Raw genomic sequence first — 19,865 nt, 5'->3', positions numbered from 1 at the left:
GAGCAGGAAATGCATGTTTGTGAAGTGTAACTGTTATTAGCAGAAGTCAAACTATGGGAAGGTTGGGGTTTTTCACACGCAGATGTGTCAGAGGAGTAGGGAAGTGTGTGGGCAAGTGTGCTGTTTGGTTTCGCTCATATTTCTCCCCTGTGTTTGCAGTTATGGTGTTGTTGAATGACTTAGCACAAGTTCTCCCACCTCTGTGAAAAACAAGTATTTGTGATAATGGGTTTTTTGTTGTTGTTGTCGACTGGTACATCAGGTCCTCTGTTAGCAAACCAGTTAAATGGTGAGTCACTGCAGGGAGTAGGAGTGATTGCAGCATGCAAAAAAACCCACAGCGTAGGAAACCTTGGATTAATATAAGCGGAGAAACTATCAATAGAAATGCTGACCACTGGTGTTCCCTGAAGCAAAACAATCTGGCTTCAAGGAGGAGAAAATAGATTGATGTTCTTATTAGCAGTGAAATCTCAGTGTTTTCTGAAGACATTTCTGTCTGGCCTTTGGGAAGGAGACAGCGGCACCGTTGCTCCAGATGAGGGGACAAAGAGCTGGTGAGAGGCTGCTCCATGTGCTGACAGCAGAGCTGGGAACTGTCCCCACACAGTGTCCATCACCTGGGAGTGGGTCTGCGGCCCCTTGGAAAGGCAGGAGACTTCCCAGAGTGTGATCCTGGGTAACTCAAGGCTCTGGGATGTGAGCAGGAACTGGCTGCTTGAGCCCCTGGAGCACCCACGTGCCAACCGTTTTCTTGGGAGGAGAAGGAGCGTGCACTGTTCCTGCCAGAGCCTCAGGGAACATCTTCCAGTGCTTTTCACATCAACCAGCAAGTGTCTGTTAAAAAGGAAAAAAAAAATAAAGTAGTTTTGAATGTTTTTATTTGGAGTATTTGCAAAAGTTCAAGGCTTGCACTAAATTGGTTTTGCTGGTTCTGTTAGCTAATAGAAAAAAGTGAGCTTATGTAATGAACATGGTCTTTTTAATGGCAACATAAATGTTTGCTAATTACCATATGGAGATGAAGGTCATATTAATTACAAAACGGTTCTTGCAACGCTACCAAGCAACCATCCTTTTAATTTTTTTATGGGATTAATTAGAGATAATATGCATTCAGGACTGACAGCTTTTCTTCATAATGTTTTCCAGAAAAACATATATGACTCTATTTGAACCTAACTGACTGCTGTGTGCTCTGCACATCTGTGCTGGGTGGTGGGATCAACATCTCAGCTGCACTTTGGCCAAAAAGGGCAATCACAGCAAACAGCAATGAAGCAGCAGTGTTGGAGCAGATTTGGCCTTCTGAGGCATGAATTTAAAACATAGATGAGAGCTTGTGCCAAGAGGCTTCTTGGGAGCATCGGGTCTGTTCTCATTAAAGGCTGTGGGTTAACTCCTGTGCTGGCAGAGTAAATACTGGAGTGGGACGGGCAGGATAAACCTGCTGCTGCTCAGGCTGCTCATGGCTGGGGCTCTCTCTTCTGCTGCATCACCAGAGACCCAGAGTGGGATGCAGAGCTTTCCTCTAGGGCTGGGCTCTTCCTATCGATGGCAATAGTGAGCTTTTGCCTTCCCCTGTTTCTGAGCACTCTCTGTACTGGAGATGCAATTTAAGTTAAAATGGGCAAGATGTGCATGGCCAAAGCCGTCCTCCTCCTAGGTGTGCTCCTTAGGCCCTCAGTCCATGGACATGGTGTTCAGATGGCCAGTGTACAGCCTGGGCAGCACAGCAGGGCAGGTGGTTTACAGGGCCATGCAAGTTCTGATCTTAGGCACTGCTAATGGGCACGAGTAGGCTGGTTCCTCCAGTGTGGAGTGGGAATGGCTGGTGGTAGTGTGGAGCTGTTTGGGCACTTGGTCTTGTTAAACCTCATGAGATTCCCAAGGGCCACTTCTTGAACTTGTCCAGGTCCATCTGGATGGGCCTATCTTCCAGGTGTGTCACTGCACTCTCAACTTGGTGTCACCCCCAAACCTGCTGAGGGTGCCCTTGATCCCTTCGTCTGTGTCATTAATGAAGGTACTAAACAACAGTGGTCACAATACAGACCTTCGAGGGACACCACTGGTGACTGGTTACTGTATGTCTGTCAGGACTCTGAGCTGTTGACTATGATGCTCTGGATGGGACTGTCCAACCAACTCCTAATCCACCTAACGGTCCACCCATTGAATCCATCTCTCTCCAACTTGGAGAGAAGGATGTTCTGGGGGACTGTGTCAAAGGCTTTACAGAAGTCCAGAGAAATGTCATCTGTAGCCCTTCCCTTGTCCCTTGTTACTCCACTGGGTTGGTCAGGCAGGATGTGCTCTTGGTGAAGCTGTGCTGGCTGTCCCAAATCACCTCCCTGTTCTCCATGTGCCTCAATACAGCTTTTAGGAGGGTCTGCTCCATGATCTTCCCAGGCATAGAGGTGAGGCTTTCAGGCTGGTAGTTCCCAGGATCATCCTTCCTTAAGAAGGATGTAATGTTTCCCTTTTTCCATTCATCCAGGACTTCGCTGACTGCCAGGACTTTTTAAATGTCTTGGAGAGTGGCTGGGCAGCTCCATTAGCCAGTTCCTTCAGGACTCTGGAATGCATTTTGTTGGGTCCCATAGACTTGTTGACATTCAAATTCCTCACGTGGATCTGATCTTCACTTACAGTGAGAGGGGCTTTGCTCTCACAGTCCTTACCCCATCACTTGAGAGGTGTGGGATCTGTGACTCTTCAAGCTGGTACTTGCTGTACTTGCCACTGAGGGAACTCTGAGCTGGCCTCGGTGTGCAGGCAGCCTCCAGCCCTCTGCTGACCTCAGGCAAGTGAAAAACTGGAGCAATGGTACAAGAACTGAAGGTTGGGGATGAGTTTTAGCATTTGGCACCCTCTGGCATGCCGTGTGCTTGTTATATTTGCTTGCATGGGTGTGCATTGGTGCCACGCTGCAGGTGAACTGAACCAAACTCCTGAAGGTTACAGCTCTTGTGCCCAGGCATTCTTTGATTGCTACGAAATGATCACTAGTGATAAGGATTTATTAATCAGGGTGGGACTCAAAGGACAGCAAATCTGAAAGCAGCATTTTCAGTTCAGGGTCCCTTCCCCAGGGCTGTGCACACGAGCGTGGTTTGCCCCCTCTACGTGGCTGCATCAGTTGGATGAGTCTTGCCATGGCTGAGCAGCTTCTTTGCCCTCTTCTTGCCCACGCCTTGGAGGATCACACTGAAGATAAAAGTCAAGAAGGAAAATAAGCTCTTGCCCGCGTTTCACCCTACGCCAGGATTTCAGTTTTAGTCCAGACCTCTTTGCTGTTCAGTTTTAGATGTTTAACGTGTCACTCAAGTTGAACGCTGTGATGACAGCAATCAGATTCACTCGAGTACTTTTGTGCTGGCACAGTGCTCTCGTTCAGATACGTGTCAGCAGAGGGGATTTAAAAATATGGATGTGCTGCGCTAAACCAGGCTGAGAAGGACTGTGTGCACAGAGAGATGGCCAGTATTGTAAAACAATTACCGTTCAAATAGGGTGGAAAAGAGGAAGGAATACTAATGTCTCTGTTCTGATGATGTGTATCTGAAGCACTGCAGGGTTTCAGACTCAGATGTTTGAAGGTGTTTAGGACGGTAAGCCCAGCTTAGGGGGGACCAAGTCCATACATGCAGAAGTCTCTTTGGAGACTCAGAGAACACGGTGAAGGTCACAGGGTAAAGACTAGTAACAAACCAGTGCTAGAAGCTGAACCCACAGTGCCTCAGTCATAAGTTGTTGTGGTGGTTTTCACCTTTAGCTTCCCTAACATGTAAGGAAAGTTGCTTTTACTTTTGGAGGTCACTGTTTTTCTTAAGGTATATATAGTGAATTTAAGCTTGTTGGCTATTGGCTGGATTTTCTTTGTTACCCTTCTGAGGTGTCCTAGATGTTAAGGGTCCAGCCCTTTGAAAATCAGCATGAGCACAAACACTACCCTGTTTAGTTTCTCAGTGGTTCAGAGGAATGTGTGGATCTTAATGTGGAAGTGTGGCAGAGGGTTTTCCATCAAGTAAAGAGAAAAAAGAAATAATGACAATATAGCTGTGAACATTTTTAAAGAGAGCTTTTCTTTAATTTATAAGATCTATCTAAAGGGGTTGTCTTTAAGACACTGTTTGGTCTTATTTTAAAGTAATAATTTTCTTGATGAGAAAATTATTCTCCTACTTATTTTTTGTTAACATAATGTGATGTTCCTGGTGAACCTGAAGGTGACCTTTAAAGGGAGGATACCCTGAGAGATCTGTACTGATGCTGGAGCTGGAGGAACTGGGTCATCACACAGACCTGCTGGTAACATACTGTTCTTTGGGGACATTGTGAGGACTTTGGGGAAAAATACACACATGGGCATCACACCAGTTCTGAGCTGTGGCCTGACTGAGTATGTCAGGATGACACACTCAAAACTGGAGAAGGCCACGGGCTATTTCTGATTTGTTTGGGACTTGTCTAAAAAGTGAAGCTGTTGCAATACAAACGAGGGAGTGACATTGAGACACCAGTTTTCTCCTTCTCCCCTGGTTTGGGCTGTCACTAATTTGACTTCTTGCATCTTAGATCCATATGCTTTCTGATCAGGCTGCATTGTTTGAGGACATGTTCAGCACAAAGTGGCTGTGTGAGGAGGTGGTTGGCAGCCATCCTGGTCCCTGGGTTGTTGAGCTCCTGATTGTCAAACCCTCTGGAGGCTGTTTTGAAGTTCGGTGCCTGGTACCTGTCATCTGCAAAGTGACAGTGGTCTTTGTGCACCAAGAACCTTCACCCCACCCAGGGCTGAAGTTTGGGCTCTGGGAACCTTTGTGTCCACCAGAGATGATGTGGCTACGTGGAAGGTCAGGGTGGTTGTCCCACAATGAGGACAGTGATGATCAGACCTGCTGCTGTCTGCTGGCTCAGGGCTGGTGCAGAGGACAAGGTCCTGTGAGCCTCCAGGTGCATCTCAGAAGCTCCCCAGAGAGCAGATGAGGCAAACAAATTCCACTTTGGAGGGTGACACAGTTTATCCCACTTCCAGGGTGTTTGGTTTTCATCTTTTTGCTGGTTTGAAAAGATGCCTTTAAATATCACTCCAGTGATATTGAATGAATGGTTTACTGGACTGGGGGCTAAAAAACACTTCAGCTTAGAAAAATTAATTCTTCTGAACTATAATCAGGTAGAAAAAGAGAAGATTGTTAAACCTATGTTTTCTTTGTGGCAAAGACAACTTAATGGAAGTCTAGAGTGTGCAACTGAGCTAACAAAGTTTTAAAGAGCCAGTAGAAATAGGTAGCAGGACAACGTGTGTCTGACAGCTGAGTACCGGGGATGTGGTGACAGAGGGACGGAGTGAAGTCGGCAGAGATACCGGCAAAGGGAGTCTGGCGGCAAAAAGTAGGCTGGTGAGAACAAAGCGCTGCCTGTCGCGGGAATGGTTGCTCGTCCCTTTGATCACGGGGAGGAGGGAGGCTCAGCGAGCAGCGTTCAGGCGGAGAGAGGCGAGGGAGGGGGTGGAGGCATCACTGGGCACCCTCGGAGCTGCACGGCCCCTGCCCAGGGCTGGGTTCAGCACCGACAGTCCTGGGGAAGGAGGGGAGGGGGCTTTTCTCCTCGAGCTCAGGGCAGAAACCCTGTAGGTCCCGAACTTCTTTAAGGCAGTGGCTCAGTGCCCTCCGCCTGGCTGTGCCTCTGAGATCCCGAGTGATAACTTTAAGGACTGCAGTGTGACCTGTGTAACCTGCTCAGCCTCTGCCCTGCCTTTAGTTTCCTTCCAGCCCCGTGGGTGGCCGGGAGGAGATGGAAGCTCTCCAGTGACACGCTGCAGTAGGTTTTGACCTCGGAAAGGACAGAACAGGAATTGTACCGGGCAGCATTTACTGTCTGGTGGGGTTTGAGGGGGAGGCTTTCCTGTGACATTGGGTTAAGAGACTCTGGTGATGGCAGTGCCTGGGCTCTGCCACGGAATGTTGTACTGCTTGTTCATCATCCTCCTGCAGTTGCTCTATCACGTCTCACAAGCAGCCCCCGAATTATTCATCATGAGCACGGGGCTCTGACCAGGACATGCTGCTCAGCAAAGCCAGAATCACAAATGAGAGCTTTAATATGGAAAAGGCAGCAATGCCCAGTGCCTGTCCATCTTCCCATTTGAGAGGCAGCAGCTGGAAATAGGAACAAAATTTTACTGGTGGTTTCATGTTGAGCCTTTCCAGCCCGCAGCGTGCTGTAGAGCTTTATTAACGTTGTGTTTTTAATTTATTTTTTGGTTTTTTATTATTTTTTTAGACTGCTTGTGTGGGCCAGCCCTGGCCACACAATGGTGGACTGGGTGGCACGCTGGTCTGTTTGTGTAGCAGCCCTGCTATCCATATGTACAATCTGTATCCTTGCTTTGGAACAACTGCACCAAAGCCTTTTAATCAGTTTGGTTTCACTCAAGTGTACAAATTCTCCTCTCATTACATGTACAGCTCTCAAGTTTACAGGCAGGAACTTCTTGGACAGACTAATATTCCTTGGCCATCCTAGCGTGCAAATTTAAAATTTAATATCTTGCTGCAGGTCTCTTCACTTTTATGCAAATTCTAATGTAAGATTACGGTTTGTAGTTGTAAATTAGAAATTAAAGTAAGTTTTGCAGGGGAAGGAAATGGCAGTCTTGGGTTTATATTTTTTTAAATGAGGTAATCCTAGTGGTTTGAGTACTACAGAGATGCACACCCTCTAAAAAGGAGAAGACTTGAACAGCAAACATGGTTTAAAAAGGCACTTAGCTCCATAGCTGGTAATGAAGAAGTAGTTGCTACAAGGCTGTCTCCCTCAGTCTCCTGACTTCTCTGAATGAATCTGGAGGCAAACAATAGGTTAATTGTTCTGGTGTAGAAAAAAAAAAACAACCAAAATCCAGATGCAGCTCACTTTTGCTCTTCTGTAAGCCCCGAGGCTGAGGGAGTGTGTGAGGACCTGCTGCCTGGAGGAGGGCTGAGTGCCACAGGGCTCGGCTGTAACTCCTGGCTGGAATTGGTGGGTCCTGGGGGATAGCAGCTCCTGACACAGCTCTCTACCTTTAATTTCTATTAAGCAAATCTGTAGCCTCTGGACCTACTAGGATAGCTGTATCTGACTGTTTTCCCACGTGTCCTGGACCCTTACGTGGCAACTTGACTTGGCCCATTCCAGCTGTGCTGGGAGCAGCTCCCTCTGTGCCAGGATGACAAATGTATGAAAATCAGGAACAAAACAGGGAAGGGAATGCAGAATCTGAATGAAATCACTTCAATTCTGGAGTGCTACTCACACTTATTCTAGAAGCAGCCAGAGCATTTGATGAAATCGAATTCTCTGAGTCCTCATATTCACACCACACAGACTGCACTGAAGGATTGGTCTCCAAGACTGACCCTTAGTGGTCCAAAATTTGCCATGAGAGAGATGAGAGGAGAAGGGGAAAACTCAGTAATAGAGAATCCTTTTGTGTATAACCAGAGTTTCTGAACACTCTCAGTATTTAGATTTGCTTTTTAGAAATCAATATCACTTTTAAATCACTTTTAAATATCACTTTGAAAGAGAGTAACGGGCTCTAGTGCTGTAATATCTACACCCAGCATACTTAAAAAAGCTAAAATCAAAAGTACTTCACAATAATGTTAATTGCATATGGATAAGATTTTGCAAGGCAATTTGGGTTCTGTCTCCCTCAGTGACTTTCAGTGGTGCCGAAGCTTTTGTGCTTCAAAGCAGCTTTTGAAAATGGAGTTTCAAGGGTTGAGCCCTGTATGTGCTTTTGAAATCGCTCCTTAACTCTGAAATACTTGTATTTTTCTAGACTGCCTGTTGACAGGGTGTCTTTTCCCTTCCCATCATGTCTCCACAGGAAATAATGTGATGGAACCCTTGGAGCTTGGGCGTGGGACTGTGCCTGGTCCCAGAGGATCAGGCACGGCCTTGGCTCAGCCCTGTGGCTGTGGCAGCCCCAGCACACACAGCAGGGCTCTGAGAAATGCCTTCCTAGGCCTCAGTGCAAAGAGCTGAAGAAAAACACTGGTATTATGGGCTGTGCAGTTCATTTCTTTGCAAATCTGCAATGGCTGACATCTGTTTGCTTTTCTTTGTGGTTTTGGAAAAGAAGAGAGGATTTGGATCCAAAATAGCTATAAGATGGTTTGACATGGAGTAGCATGAATAGGCTTGTTTTGTCTCCTCCTGTTATGAATCACTTTCCATATTAATTTCAGACTTCGAGTCGATGTGTATCTGGCCCTGCAGAGCTGCACACCACTTTGAGTTGTCCTGTTGTTCAGAAAAGAAATACCTCGTGTTTATTTGCTTCATATCAGAAACAAGGGTCCCACGGGGAGGTCTGTAGAGGTGGGTCGGTGAAGAGCCTGAGCTGCCAAGGCACAGTCGAGCTGGTTCGAAGGCTCTTGCATAGCTGGGGAATGTCAGGCGTGATTCCAGCCCTCCAGTCAGAAGTTTAGACAGACTAATTATCCCTATTGTACCGTTTCTTCATCCACCACCTCAGGTTTTGCTTTCTGTCACGTCTCTGCAGTCAGCCCGTGGAGTTGCCCGTGCTCTGTGTGTTCTGTGCTGTGGTGGGACAGTCCCATGTCCCGGCATTCAGAGCCTGCCAAGGTCTCCTCTCAGCTGCAGTTGCTTGCAGGACCACCAATTAGAGCTTTTTTTCCTCATTTTTTTTGATTGAATATCAGTCAGCTTGCAGTAAAGGTCCTTCCTTTCTCTGTTGCCAGATGTCATGGATTACTGCCTCTGAACGGCTTTCCCATGAAAAGCATAAATAAATACAAGTCCTCAAGCTCCTGGCGTGAAGTCAAGACCCCCTCCTCTGTTTTGTTGAGCTTTTTTTTCCCCTCTTTTTCTCAGACAGATTAATGTCTTGTCTTTATTGGCCTGTTTTGGTCAAACATCAAAACCACCCATCCTTCTGTGTGTGTGTGTGTGTGCCTGGAGGAGATCGGGGCCATTTTAGGGATGAAGAGAACAGCCGTGGGGTGGGAAGCTGAGCACCTGCCCAAGGGGAGCTGCAGCTCTGGGGTTGTCTTTGGACATTTCTTCTGCCTTTTGTGTTGTTCTTGGAGTCAGATGGTAGTGGGAGAGGGTTGTGTTTGTGTACAGGCTGTGTTATATTGTATTGCTTGACGGGTCATCCTTGGGATGAGTTCCTGTTGTGTGGACAAGGTAACAGTGTCAGGGGCTGAATGGAGCAAATGGAGAGGAGGAATGTTTTCAGTGGATCTTTTCATTGCAAATGATAACACAGTGCTACTCCTTGTTCTGTATTCCTGCATGGGTTTGACCCCACTGAGCTTACACTCTGCCCAGTGGGGTTCTCCCTGTTGGCTGAGGGATAACGGGATGTAATCCATGGTATCAGCTCATTGACTTACAGTGTTTCTAGCCCTGTAATGTAAAACTCAGGATCTAGACCCCCACATAAGGGTGTGATAGCAGCTTAACAATCATCAAAATGGGAAGAAAGGAAAGAGAGGGCTTTGAATCTGTCACTGGGTTGTATTTTCAAGTTCTTCTGTGATATTTAGAAATTGTTTATATCAGAAGCTGGGAGTCCCAAGCCACGTGATTCCTGGAAGGGCAGATTAAAACGAGTAATGGGAGTAAAGGAAAAAATAGTTGTGGAAACCTTTGCAATGAAATCACAGGCATTACCAGCACTGCACTAAATGAGTGTTCTGATTAAAGCTGGGAGGAGCCGTTTGTATTTCCTTACATTTCCCTGGGAATGTGGCTTCTCATCCGAGCACAGGCTCCTGCAGCCAGATGCAGTTTGCTGTTGTTGTGGCACCTTCACATATGGAACATCAGGCTGCCTTTCCAGGGCAAACTGCAAACCTGGGAGCTTTGCTGGCAATACCAGTCACCTGACAAGGGACCAATAAATGAGGGGACTGGCACATGTATAAAAAAGGATATAGATGGGTTTTGCTGTATGCCAGCACTCCTCCAAACCCTATCTGTGGCCACTGTTTTGTTCTCAGCTGCCATCCTTGTAGTGCTGCTGTGCTGGCTCTGCTCCTCTCCCAATTCTTTTGTGATTTGTGAATTATTAAGATGGAGTCAGACAGAAAGCAGAGTTGGCACAGCCAGGCTGTTACCCTATTAGAAGGTCCAGATGTACTGAATCAGGGTTCCTTGTGGCTTCTGATGAGGAAGAAACAAAACAGGGCTCTAGTTAGGTTTAAAGGATTTGGTAAGAGCACATGTGTCATGGGTCTAACTGCCTTTGATGGGTACCAGATGGCAAACAGAAAGGGGAGGATGGAGCTGGGGGAGGCAGAAGGATGGAGAGGTCCTTTGTGAGCCTCTGTAGGGAAATGTCATGTGCAAAAGGTGCCTATATACATGTGTATATAGATGCTTGGGTAGAGTTATATATGTCTATATGTGTAAAATCATCTTTCTACCGGCTGGGTCACTGAGATACAAGCCTGTTGCTTACTCTGCACCTCTCTTTGAAATGATAAATCTCATTGCAATGTATCTCACAGCTCTGTGTGGGTTTGCAACCCCTTCATTTCCAGAGGAGGGTGAGACTCTGCAGCTTCAGCCCCGAGAGCCAGGTTTGGGAGGGGTGCTGGCCTGGGTAACAGATCTGCAGTGTCTTCACTTGAGTCATATCCAGTGGTGAATCTCAGCCTCAGAGGGAATGAGCTGCTGTCACACAGACATGGAGTGCAGGGATGCTGCCAGGGGCTGGCTTTGGGAGAAACAAACATTGGGTCAGTTCTTACTATTTTAAATTGTAATTGGTTTCTAAGTCACTGCAGAATCCTTGGGCCGATGAGATTTTCTCTTTAAAAAATTACATTTGTATATAATGAGTCAGGAAAGAGAAGACAGCCCAGTGATTTATTTGTGTGCAGTGGTTTAAACACTGTGAATTTTCTCAGTCAGTCCTAAAAAAGCCAAGCACACTGGAAACAGTTGAAAGGATTATGTATGGCAAAAGGGCTGAAAGAGATCTTCATTGGCATGGCACCATTTTCCAGTTTGCAACCTGTAGGATGCTGCAACTGTAACCAAGAGCTTCTGTCGCTGAGATAATTTGGAAAAGAGTGAGATATTAGGATTAAAAATCCAGGCTAAATGCCTCATTAGTGTAAACCAGCATAGCAGTTTGGCTTCCAGGGAAACTTATAGTTTTTTAAACCACCTTCAGGTCTGACACGATGTGTTTTCCACTCTTGTGTTGTAATTCAGTTCAGCTTGTACAATAATGTAGATGAACTGCTGGCAGGGAAATGGAGTAGATAAATCTTTTATGAGTGAGTCCAGTGTCCCTGGGCTGGCTCAGCCCTCTGGGGAGCTGCACAGGAGTTGGGCTGGCTCTGGCTGTGCTCTGGTCTCTGCTATGGATAAAAACGCTGGAGCATCATGGCTGGTACCTCTGATAGGGTCCCTGAAGTCTCTGTCTCCTGGGGTGGCCACTGCTCAACCTGGAGTTGTCCCACATATATGGGACAAACACATCCTATGTATATCTGTGTGTGTGTATATATATATATATATATACCACTTGCAGTGATAAAAAAGCCCAGAGCATTTTCCTTTTTCCTGCAGGAGCAGGGAAGGTGTTACGTGCAGAGCTGGAAAAATGTTTTGCCAAAACCTATTTGATTAAAACCAAACCCAAATATTTGTTATAAATTAAATGTTTAGAAAAAATGTGTTGATTCCAATATAATTTCCATGGAGAAACATTTTGGAAGTGAAAATATGTAGATCTGGAAAATGTCAGAATTTAACTGGGGAATTTTGCAGGGTAGTTTTATGTGTGTGCCCTTCTCACACGTTTTTTTTTTTTTTCTTTTGCATTTCATAGTATATTGAGTGATCATATTATTGAGCCAGCATAATATGGTGTGATTTGATACGTAGCTAATGCACTTATTTACATTTCTAAAATATGTGTATTTAGATACAGATGATTATTTGTTGAATCATTAAGGACAGCTGCTTTTTAGTATGGTTTGAACGCCTTGCTTTTCTACATCAAAGTGTTTCATTACCCAATACTAAAATTTGATATTTTTGATATGTCTGAAGTTGAGCTGAGGCATGACTGGAATCATGATGAGTAGTGAGGGTTAGAAGGGTCTTTGATCCAACTGGGAGTTGGGCTGGTGGTCCTTTTCCTCAACTCTCTCCTCAAAGAAGGCCAACCTCAAGCTTAGATCAGCTTACTCAGGATCATACCCCACTGAGTTTTGAACACATCCAAGGGTGACAATTCCTTGGCCTCCCAGTGTTGGATCACTGTCACAGTGAAAGTTTTCTTATATTGCAGCGTCTTACACTGCAACCTTCTTGTCCTTGCTCCTCTGGAGCCTGTCTCCACCCACTCCACACCCTGCATTAGGGGGCTGAAGGCTGCAGGAAGGTCCTATGAGACTCCTCTCCTCTTGAACAAACATGTCTCCCTCAGACACTCCTCCTCCATCGTGTGTTCCAGCCCCAAGGCTGCAGCTGGATCTGGAATATCTGTCTGACATTGATCCAGCTGAATTGGATACCGGTGATAACAAAGACTCATTGGCACAAGGTTCAGCCTGGGTGGCTGCTCAGGGACATGCCAATGTGTGCCCTCCTTGGGCTCTCAGCTCCATCTCCACAGCCTCTGCTGCTGCCAGCGCTGCCTGACTGAAGCTGCTTCAGATCTGTTCATTCTCACTGTTGTCATGTTTCCAGAGTGTAACACAGACGTGGCCTTTCTGCCAGTGTGGGGGATGCTCTCCCCACAATCAATCACAGATATTTTCATCTAGACAAAACCAAAAATGTTTCTATTAATAATAAACAACAGCTGTCATGGAGGAATTAAAAATAATAGAGTTGCTCGACTCGTATGGTGCAATGCATCATGTAGACTATTTGGGGCAAAAAGAAAACATTCTGCACAAAATTTTAAGAACTTGTGTTTAATGACATTTACTGAAGCTGAACCCAACACTTGCACTAGGGCTGTTCTGTGCTGGAGGAGTCTAGGGAGACATGTAACCCTCAGCTGCTCTTCACACCCTGCAACTGGCATTCTTACAACCTTTGAGGCATCTTCCACATGAGGATTTTCAGGCTTTGCCTCCAGACCCATGTTGAGCTTGGCTTCAAACCCCAGCCAGCCCAGAAGTTATATGGTGAGCCCCTGTTTGGGGTCTCTGCACGCTCACAGAATCACAGAATATGCTCAGTTGGAAGGGACCCCCAAGGATCGTGGAGTCCAACCCTCAGCCCTGCACAGGCCCAGCCCCAAGAGTCACCCCCTGTGCCCCAGAGGATCAGCCAAACCCTCCCTGAGCTCTGGCAGCCTTGGGGCTGTGCCCACTGCCCTGGGGAGCCTGGGCAGTGCCCAACCAGCCTCTGGGGGAAGAACCTTTGGCTGAGATCCAACCTGAGCCTGCCCTGACACAGCTCCAGCCATTCCCTGGCTGCTGTCCCTGGTCCCCCCAGAGCAGAGCTCAGTCCCTGCCCCTCCTCTGCCCCTGCCCAGGCACTTGGAACTGCAGTGAGGTCTCCCCTCAGTCTCCTCTTCTCCAGCTGAACACACCAAGTACCCTCAGTGTCCTCCCACAGCTTCAAATCAAGGCCCTTCCCCATCCTTGTGGCCTCCTTTGGACACTCTCCAATGGCTCAATCCCTTCCCCACATTGTGTCCCCCCAAACTGCCCCAATGTTGCAGGTGAGGCCACCCCAGGGCAGAGCAGAGCAGGACAATCCCCTCTCACAGTCAGTTTGTTGCCACGTGTGGCCTTATCCTTGGCAGACCTGCTCCCTGTCCTGGCAGCGTGTGCCGAGCCCGGCGCAGTGCCAGAGTTCACTCCAAGCATTCCATGAACATGGAAAGGGAGAAGAACACCCGTTCCTGCTGCAGTGCAGCTCCCTGGGACGGATGGCTTAGTGCATCCTTCTGCTTGTTGTGCCAGCAGATGCAGGGATGTAAGCAGATCTAACACGGGCAGCTGAAACCAGGGAACAAAGGACGCTGGTGTGCATGAGCCTTGGGAATACTTGGCTCATCCGGCCATCAGCAGGCTAAATATTTGTAATTTCTATCATAAAAAATTCACTAGCTGCAGAAGTCAATAGAGGGGAAGTAGTAAACATGACATGACATTGCTTTTCTAGCATTGCCGAGAACAAGATATCTCTTCTTTCAAACAAAAGCCAGACGTTGCTGCCTGGATGGACTTGAATACTTTTAGGATCTTGTCAGAAAAATGTCTGCCCCAATTCAGTCATTTGGAAGAGGATCCCAGGTCTCTTTAGAGTAATGAGGCTTGAATGTAATCTTGAGCAGAGTGATTTAAAGTGCAAGGGATGTTTCTTTACCCTACCTATTTATAGGGCAATGCATTTTTAATATTGATTTATCCAAAAGTCAGTTTAGGAAGGATATACAATCAAAGGAAGGAAATAGGTCATAACTTCTCACAAGGGACTGTATGAAACCTTCAGTCATCTTAAATTTCCCATCCAGTCCATTTCCCTGAATATCAGATGGTGCCAAAACGGGGACTTATTTTGGTGTTTTTCTCCTGGTGATTTGGCGTGGCAGCAGCAGCATATGCTGAACATCTCAGCTGGAGTCCTCGGGGCCAGAAAGGTAAAAGTGTGCTCATGGTGAAGACAGATGGACTGGTTTGTCTGTACTTGTGGGAATAAGGCATGTGCCATTACTGTAGAGGAGGAGCAATAGCCACCCCCTGAGTTAGTGGAAACTTCTCTGGCTCCATCGCTGAGGTCCCAAAGCCCTTATAGCTTCAATGAGAAATGAAATTATCTCTCTTATTTATATCCAGTAATAATTGCTTCTTCTAATTGCCCTAGTTTGTGGGTTTCTTCCCAGCAGGTTAGACTGAAATTTCAATTTCAGTTTGATTTGCATAATCACTTGAGCCTCTCTCCCTTTCTCTCTTCCTTCACTTGACATCATGGACTTGCTTGTCCTCCTTTGGGACCAGATGTGGTCCTGCAGGTGTATGTCATGAGGGGAGTGGATTAAACTCCATCAAGTCTGTCTTTCAGTGCCACCTCTGAAGTTATATTTGTGTTGTCAAACCCTCCTGGCGTTCCTCAGCAGCTCACGATGGCGGGGCCGAAAGTGTGGGTGATCAGGTGTGGGGGTGAGGTGGGGAGGTTGGGGGGAGGTGTTACTCTTCTTTCTGTATTTTCTTTTACAGAAGTTGTAGAAGTGTGTTGCAGGCTTTGCCGCAAGTGCTGCTCAGGACACAGCCACACAAGAGCTGTGATGCCTGCATGGGGTCTGCAGGCACTGCTGGCTCAGGCTGTGCTGGACTCCACGGCCTGGCTGCAGGGGTCAAATCAACACAGATGGAGGACACAGCTCTTTTAAGCATTATTTTGGCTTTGTAGATGGCAAGGTAACTTCTTCTGGAGTAGGTTTCCAGGGCTAGAGAAGGAGAGGTTCTGGTCCAGGGTTGTGGGGGCAGCCTCCCAGCTGCAACCCTTCGTGCTACCTCTGACAGCAACTTCCCCAGGTCTGGCAGGGATAGGAGACCATCCCAGTGGCTCCCTGTCTGTCCATCCAGGATTTGCCCTTAATGCTCCTATTACAATTTAATGGCACACAAAAGAGGAGCAATGGCACATCCCCCTCTCCTGATGGGATTGGCCTTCCTGGATGCTCCCTCCTTCTGTCAGGGGATATCTCAGTACAGCTGGAGCTCCAGGGCCAGAGCTTGGGGACAGGGACTTGGGCTGACTGGGGGCTCACAGACACGCTGGTGTGGTGTGTGTGTTACAGCACTTCCCCCACTGATGGTTCATGCCCTGCTGTGGGCACAGGTTGGGTTTGTGGAGGCTCCCTGATGCTCACAAACGAAATTTGGGCCAGAAGACATGAAGCTGCCTTGAAGACAAAAGCCCTCCCTGCTTGTAGATCACACCTTGTTGTCTAACAGATTTCTCTGGGAAAAGAGCCTATTTTTCTCACTTCTGTACCAATCTTTCAAGGTGTGAAGATCCTTTAGTCAAGCTGGAGGGAGAGAGAAAGGTGTCTGGTGAAGAGGCTTGGTTGATCCAGGGTTTATTTTCAAACCACATCACAAATATTTTTCTTGCCTGTGTTTCTCAGCTCACAGATTGTGATCTGCAGAAATTTTTGGAAGGAATTACGGCAAACGGGTACTGATCATCAAAGCCATTTGAATTCCTGAGGGTGGTTTACAAAGTTTACTGGAGGCCGTGAGAGCGCAGGGTGGGGTTGGGTGTTTGCATTGCCCAGGAACCCAAACAGCTTCCAAACGGGACATTGTTCATGTGGATGTTGTATCCTCTGCTGAGCAGAGGGAGAAGGATGTTGCTGCTCAGTAACCACTGCCTGTGTGTGCTGTGCCTGGAGCTCAGGGGAAGGTGGGGATGGGGAACTGGGGTCAAAGGTAAGGTTTTGTTACTAACAACATCTGAGCACACAAGCATCTATTTCTTTATGGATTTCAGTTTATTACTGGTTGCTTTTTTTTTTATGCTTCCTCTAACCCTGTGGGTCTTAGATGTGGTTCTGTGTTCCAGTATTGAGGAAGCAAAAGGACTGTTAGATATAAAAATAAACTGCAGGGAAGAGGTTATATCTGTGTGTGTATGTCTGTGTGTGTGTGTGTGTGTGTATATATATAAAATATATATGTATATATTTTGCTTTTCAATTTCCGGTATGTTGGTGTGTTTTATTTATATATGTAAATGAAGAAAGGTACCTGTGTGTGTCTCTTCACGTATCTAAAATGTGTGCAGCTCTTCTGCCAGGTGAATGTGACAGAGTCACCCTCTCACAAGACTACCTTATAAAAATCCAAACACTGGAAATTAAAATACCCAGGCAACCTTTTTGTTGCTGAGATGACTCTTGAGCCTGGGTTTTAAATCTAAGCAGATCTTCCTTTGCTCTTCCAAACCCATTTGGAGAGGAAGGGGGTACCCTGTCCTGTGCTGTGGCCCTTAGTGCTGCAGTGGTGGGTGTATTTATGGAGGGAAACTAAGTGGCTTCACTGGGTGGCCTGGGCAGTGTAAGGGAGCTGTAAAACCTTTGAAGGACTAAACAGGAAGGACTCCTTGCTGCCAGTAGCTGATGCACGTGCTACCATAACCCCACATCTAAAGACAGAAGAAATCCCATCCAGGGCATTTGGGAGCATGATAAAGCTCAGGTTTACATACCCCAGTGTTTACCAGGATTAGATTTGACATCCTTTTTCCACCACTGGCAGTAATTAGAAGCCTAATAAATGTTTGCCAGTGGCATTGGCATGTGCAGCTGGCCATTGCCTATTGCATTTTGGAGATGGTGAGGAGAGTGTTAAGAGAACAAATAAAAATAATCAGTTAAGCTGCAAGAATTGTCTCTGTGCCAGGCTGGGCTGCTCTTGGAGCCTGGCAGGATTTTGTCCTAAGTGATGACTGGATGTTGGCTCCCTCATTTGCTTAAACATCAGACTTGTTCCAAAGGGAACAAATTTTTTTGAAACAGCAGAGTTGTGATGCTCACTGGGAAGACCAGGATGTGTCTAGCATGACCCCATAGGAGGAAGTGGGACAGTTTAGCTCATGTGGATGTGGAGGAAAGGGAGCACGTCCATACAGATAGCACATGAGGTACATGAACGTGTGGGATCTGTCTTGGTTGGGAAACCAAGGTAATGATGGTGAGTTTAAGGTACCATTTTGGACAACTGAAACACATTAAAATGCTGCTTTGGTAAAATTGCAACTCTGTGTCCCATCTCCTTCCCTCCTTCCAGCATCTACATGTCCACATTTTTTGCTTGGCAGGAGCCTTGGATGGCTGCCCTGAGCTTCAGGAGCAACATGAGCCCATGCTCTCGGACTTGATAGCAAACCTCTAACAGCTGCAGTGATGTCTTTTGATGTTGCCAGTGTAATAACAAGGAATTAAATGGAATTTGAAATGAACACAACTGTATCTGAAATACAAATAGGTAAACCCTTATATTAAATGCAAAAGAGCCAGTGCAAAATGGAAGTTCAGTGAACATTTTTTGTTTTAAATCTTCTGAAAAACACTACAAAGGGCACCAAGTAAAACAAGGACAAGTAACAAGAGAGAACCTCTTGCTGTCTTTTGATTCAGAAGCACACAGGCCTGTTTAATCCTGGGCTTGCTCCCGGGATGGGAACCCGTGTGTCTTGAGCAAAGGAAGGAAGGGGGCACAGCTGAAATTGCCCAACACTGCTGGTCACCTACTGAGTCACCTCAGGCAACTTGTTTTAATCTTTCTGGCCTGCTGGAGCACAATAAAATAGTATCTGCTGGGATAATGCGGGTGCACATCTGCCCTGTGGCCTCCCAGGGAGAGGAAGAGCTGCTGTGCTCTTTGGAATCAGCCTTTAATACCTCTAACAGTGTAGGTCCACGCTTGGCTGCACCTGTAATTATTGATACTGTTATTGACCTGTTTGTCTAACAGCTGACCCTAAACCTATTAATGCAAGGAGAAAGAATCCTATTGACTTTGTTGGACTCGAGAGCAGCTCCCGTGTCCTCTCCTCTGCTTATGGCTGCAAATGGCCTTGGCCACAAAACCTGCCATGGCCACGCTCTGGGCAGGGATCTCCTGCCATGCTGGGAGATGGTAGAGGGTGGATTTATGTGTTGTGGTGGTGAGGGGCCCTGGGCACAGTGGGGGCGTGGTGGTGGCTCTGGGTGGCCATCACAGGACAGGTCGGGTGAGGGTGACAGTTTTCAGCTGCAGGAATTTGCTGTGGAGAGAAGGGAACAGGTGAGAGGTTATGATTTGGCACAAATTTTTCTTTAAGCTGGGTTACACCTGGATCTGGAGAAAGCTTTAGAAATGTTTGGTTTGTACTTTGCTTCACGGACTGGCACATAGGGAGCAGCTTCCCAAGTTCCTGTCCTATGAGGAAAGGCTAAGGGAACTGGGATTGTTCAGCCTGCAGAAGAGAAGGCTTTTGGGGTGACCTAATTATGCCTTTTAGTACCTGAAGGGTGCCAATGAAAAAGATGGAGAGAGAGACCATTTAAAAGGGCCTGGAGTGACAGGACAAGGGTAGATGGCTTCCCATTGCCAGAGGGCAGGGTTAGATGGAATATTGAGAAGGAATTGTTCCCTGTGAGGGTGGTGAGGCCCTGGCACAGGTTGCCCAGAGAAGCTGTGGCTGCCCCATCCCCGGAGGTGTCCAAGGCCCGGTTGGACAGGGCTTGGAGCAACCTGGGCTAGTGGAAGGTGTTTCTGCCCATGGCAGGGGGTGGAATGAGATGGTCTTTACAGTCCCTCCCAACCCAAAGCATCCTGTGGTTTATGATTGATTGATTCCCTGTGTGCAATGTGCCACCTGAGCAGATTCCACTTCAGCAGTCAGCAAAATTGGTTCCTCTCAGAGCAGCTGCTTCCTGTTTTGTTAAGGGGGGAAAAAAGAAATGTTCACCTGGGAGACAAAAATATGTGTTTGTCTGAGGTGAACGTGGTGGCTGTGAGGGAGGGGGGAAGCTGGGCTGGCCATGCACAGCCCTCCCTCGTGTGCTTTGCAACAACCCTTGCAAAATGAGCCCCAGCCGTGCTCAGACTTGCCAGCACACAGAGCTCTGTGGAGCCCAAACCGCGTTATCGTCCTCCAGCAAGGGCTCCAGAACCTGACACAGCCACAGCTCCTCAGCTGCCTTCAAAGTTCTCTGCCACAGGAGCAGGGGGAACCAGTGGGTTTCTTTTTTTGTTTGGCATCCAGGCACAGTGGGTGGGGGTATTGCTGCTATGTGTAGTGTGGAGCTGAGCCCCAAATGTGGCTCTGAGATATTGCTTGATGATGTAGAGGAAGAGTCTAAAGGCTGA

The 19,865-nt window shown here is 47.1% G+C and overlaps 1 protein-coding gene across 6 annotated transcripts in view; it reads left to right on the top strand.

Annotated features, from left to right (window-relative positions):
• Positions 1-19,865, top strand: part of LOC113957338 (autism susceptibility gene 2 protein-like) — a 400,579-nt gene that overhangs the window by 82,975 nt on the left and 297,739 nt on the right. The gene's annotated exons all lie outside the window — the stretch shown is intronic.

The sequence above is a fragment of the Corapipo altera genome, unplaced genomic scaffold (genome assembly GCF_003945725.1).
Source record: "Corapipo altera isolate COAL_440 unplaced genomic scaffold, ASM394572v1 105, whole genome shotgun sequence".
In the NCBI taxonomy this organism is placed as follows: Eukaryota; Metazoa; Chordata; class Aves; order Passeriformes; family Pipridae; genus Corapipo; species Corapipo altera.
Note: the sequence above shows the minus strand (reverse complement) of the source record. Positions and strands in the feature narration are given on the sequence as shown.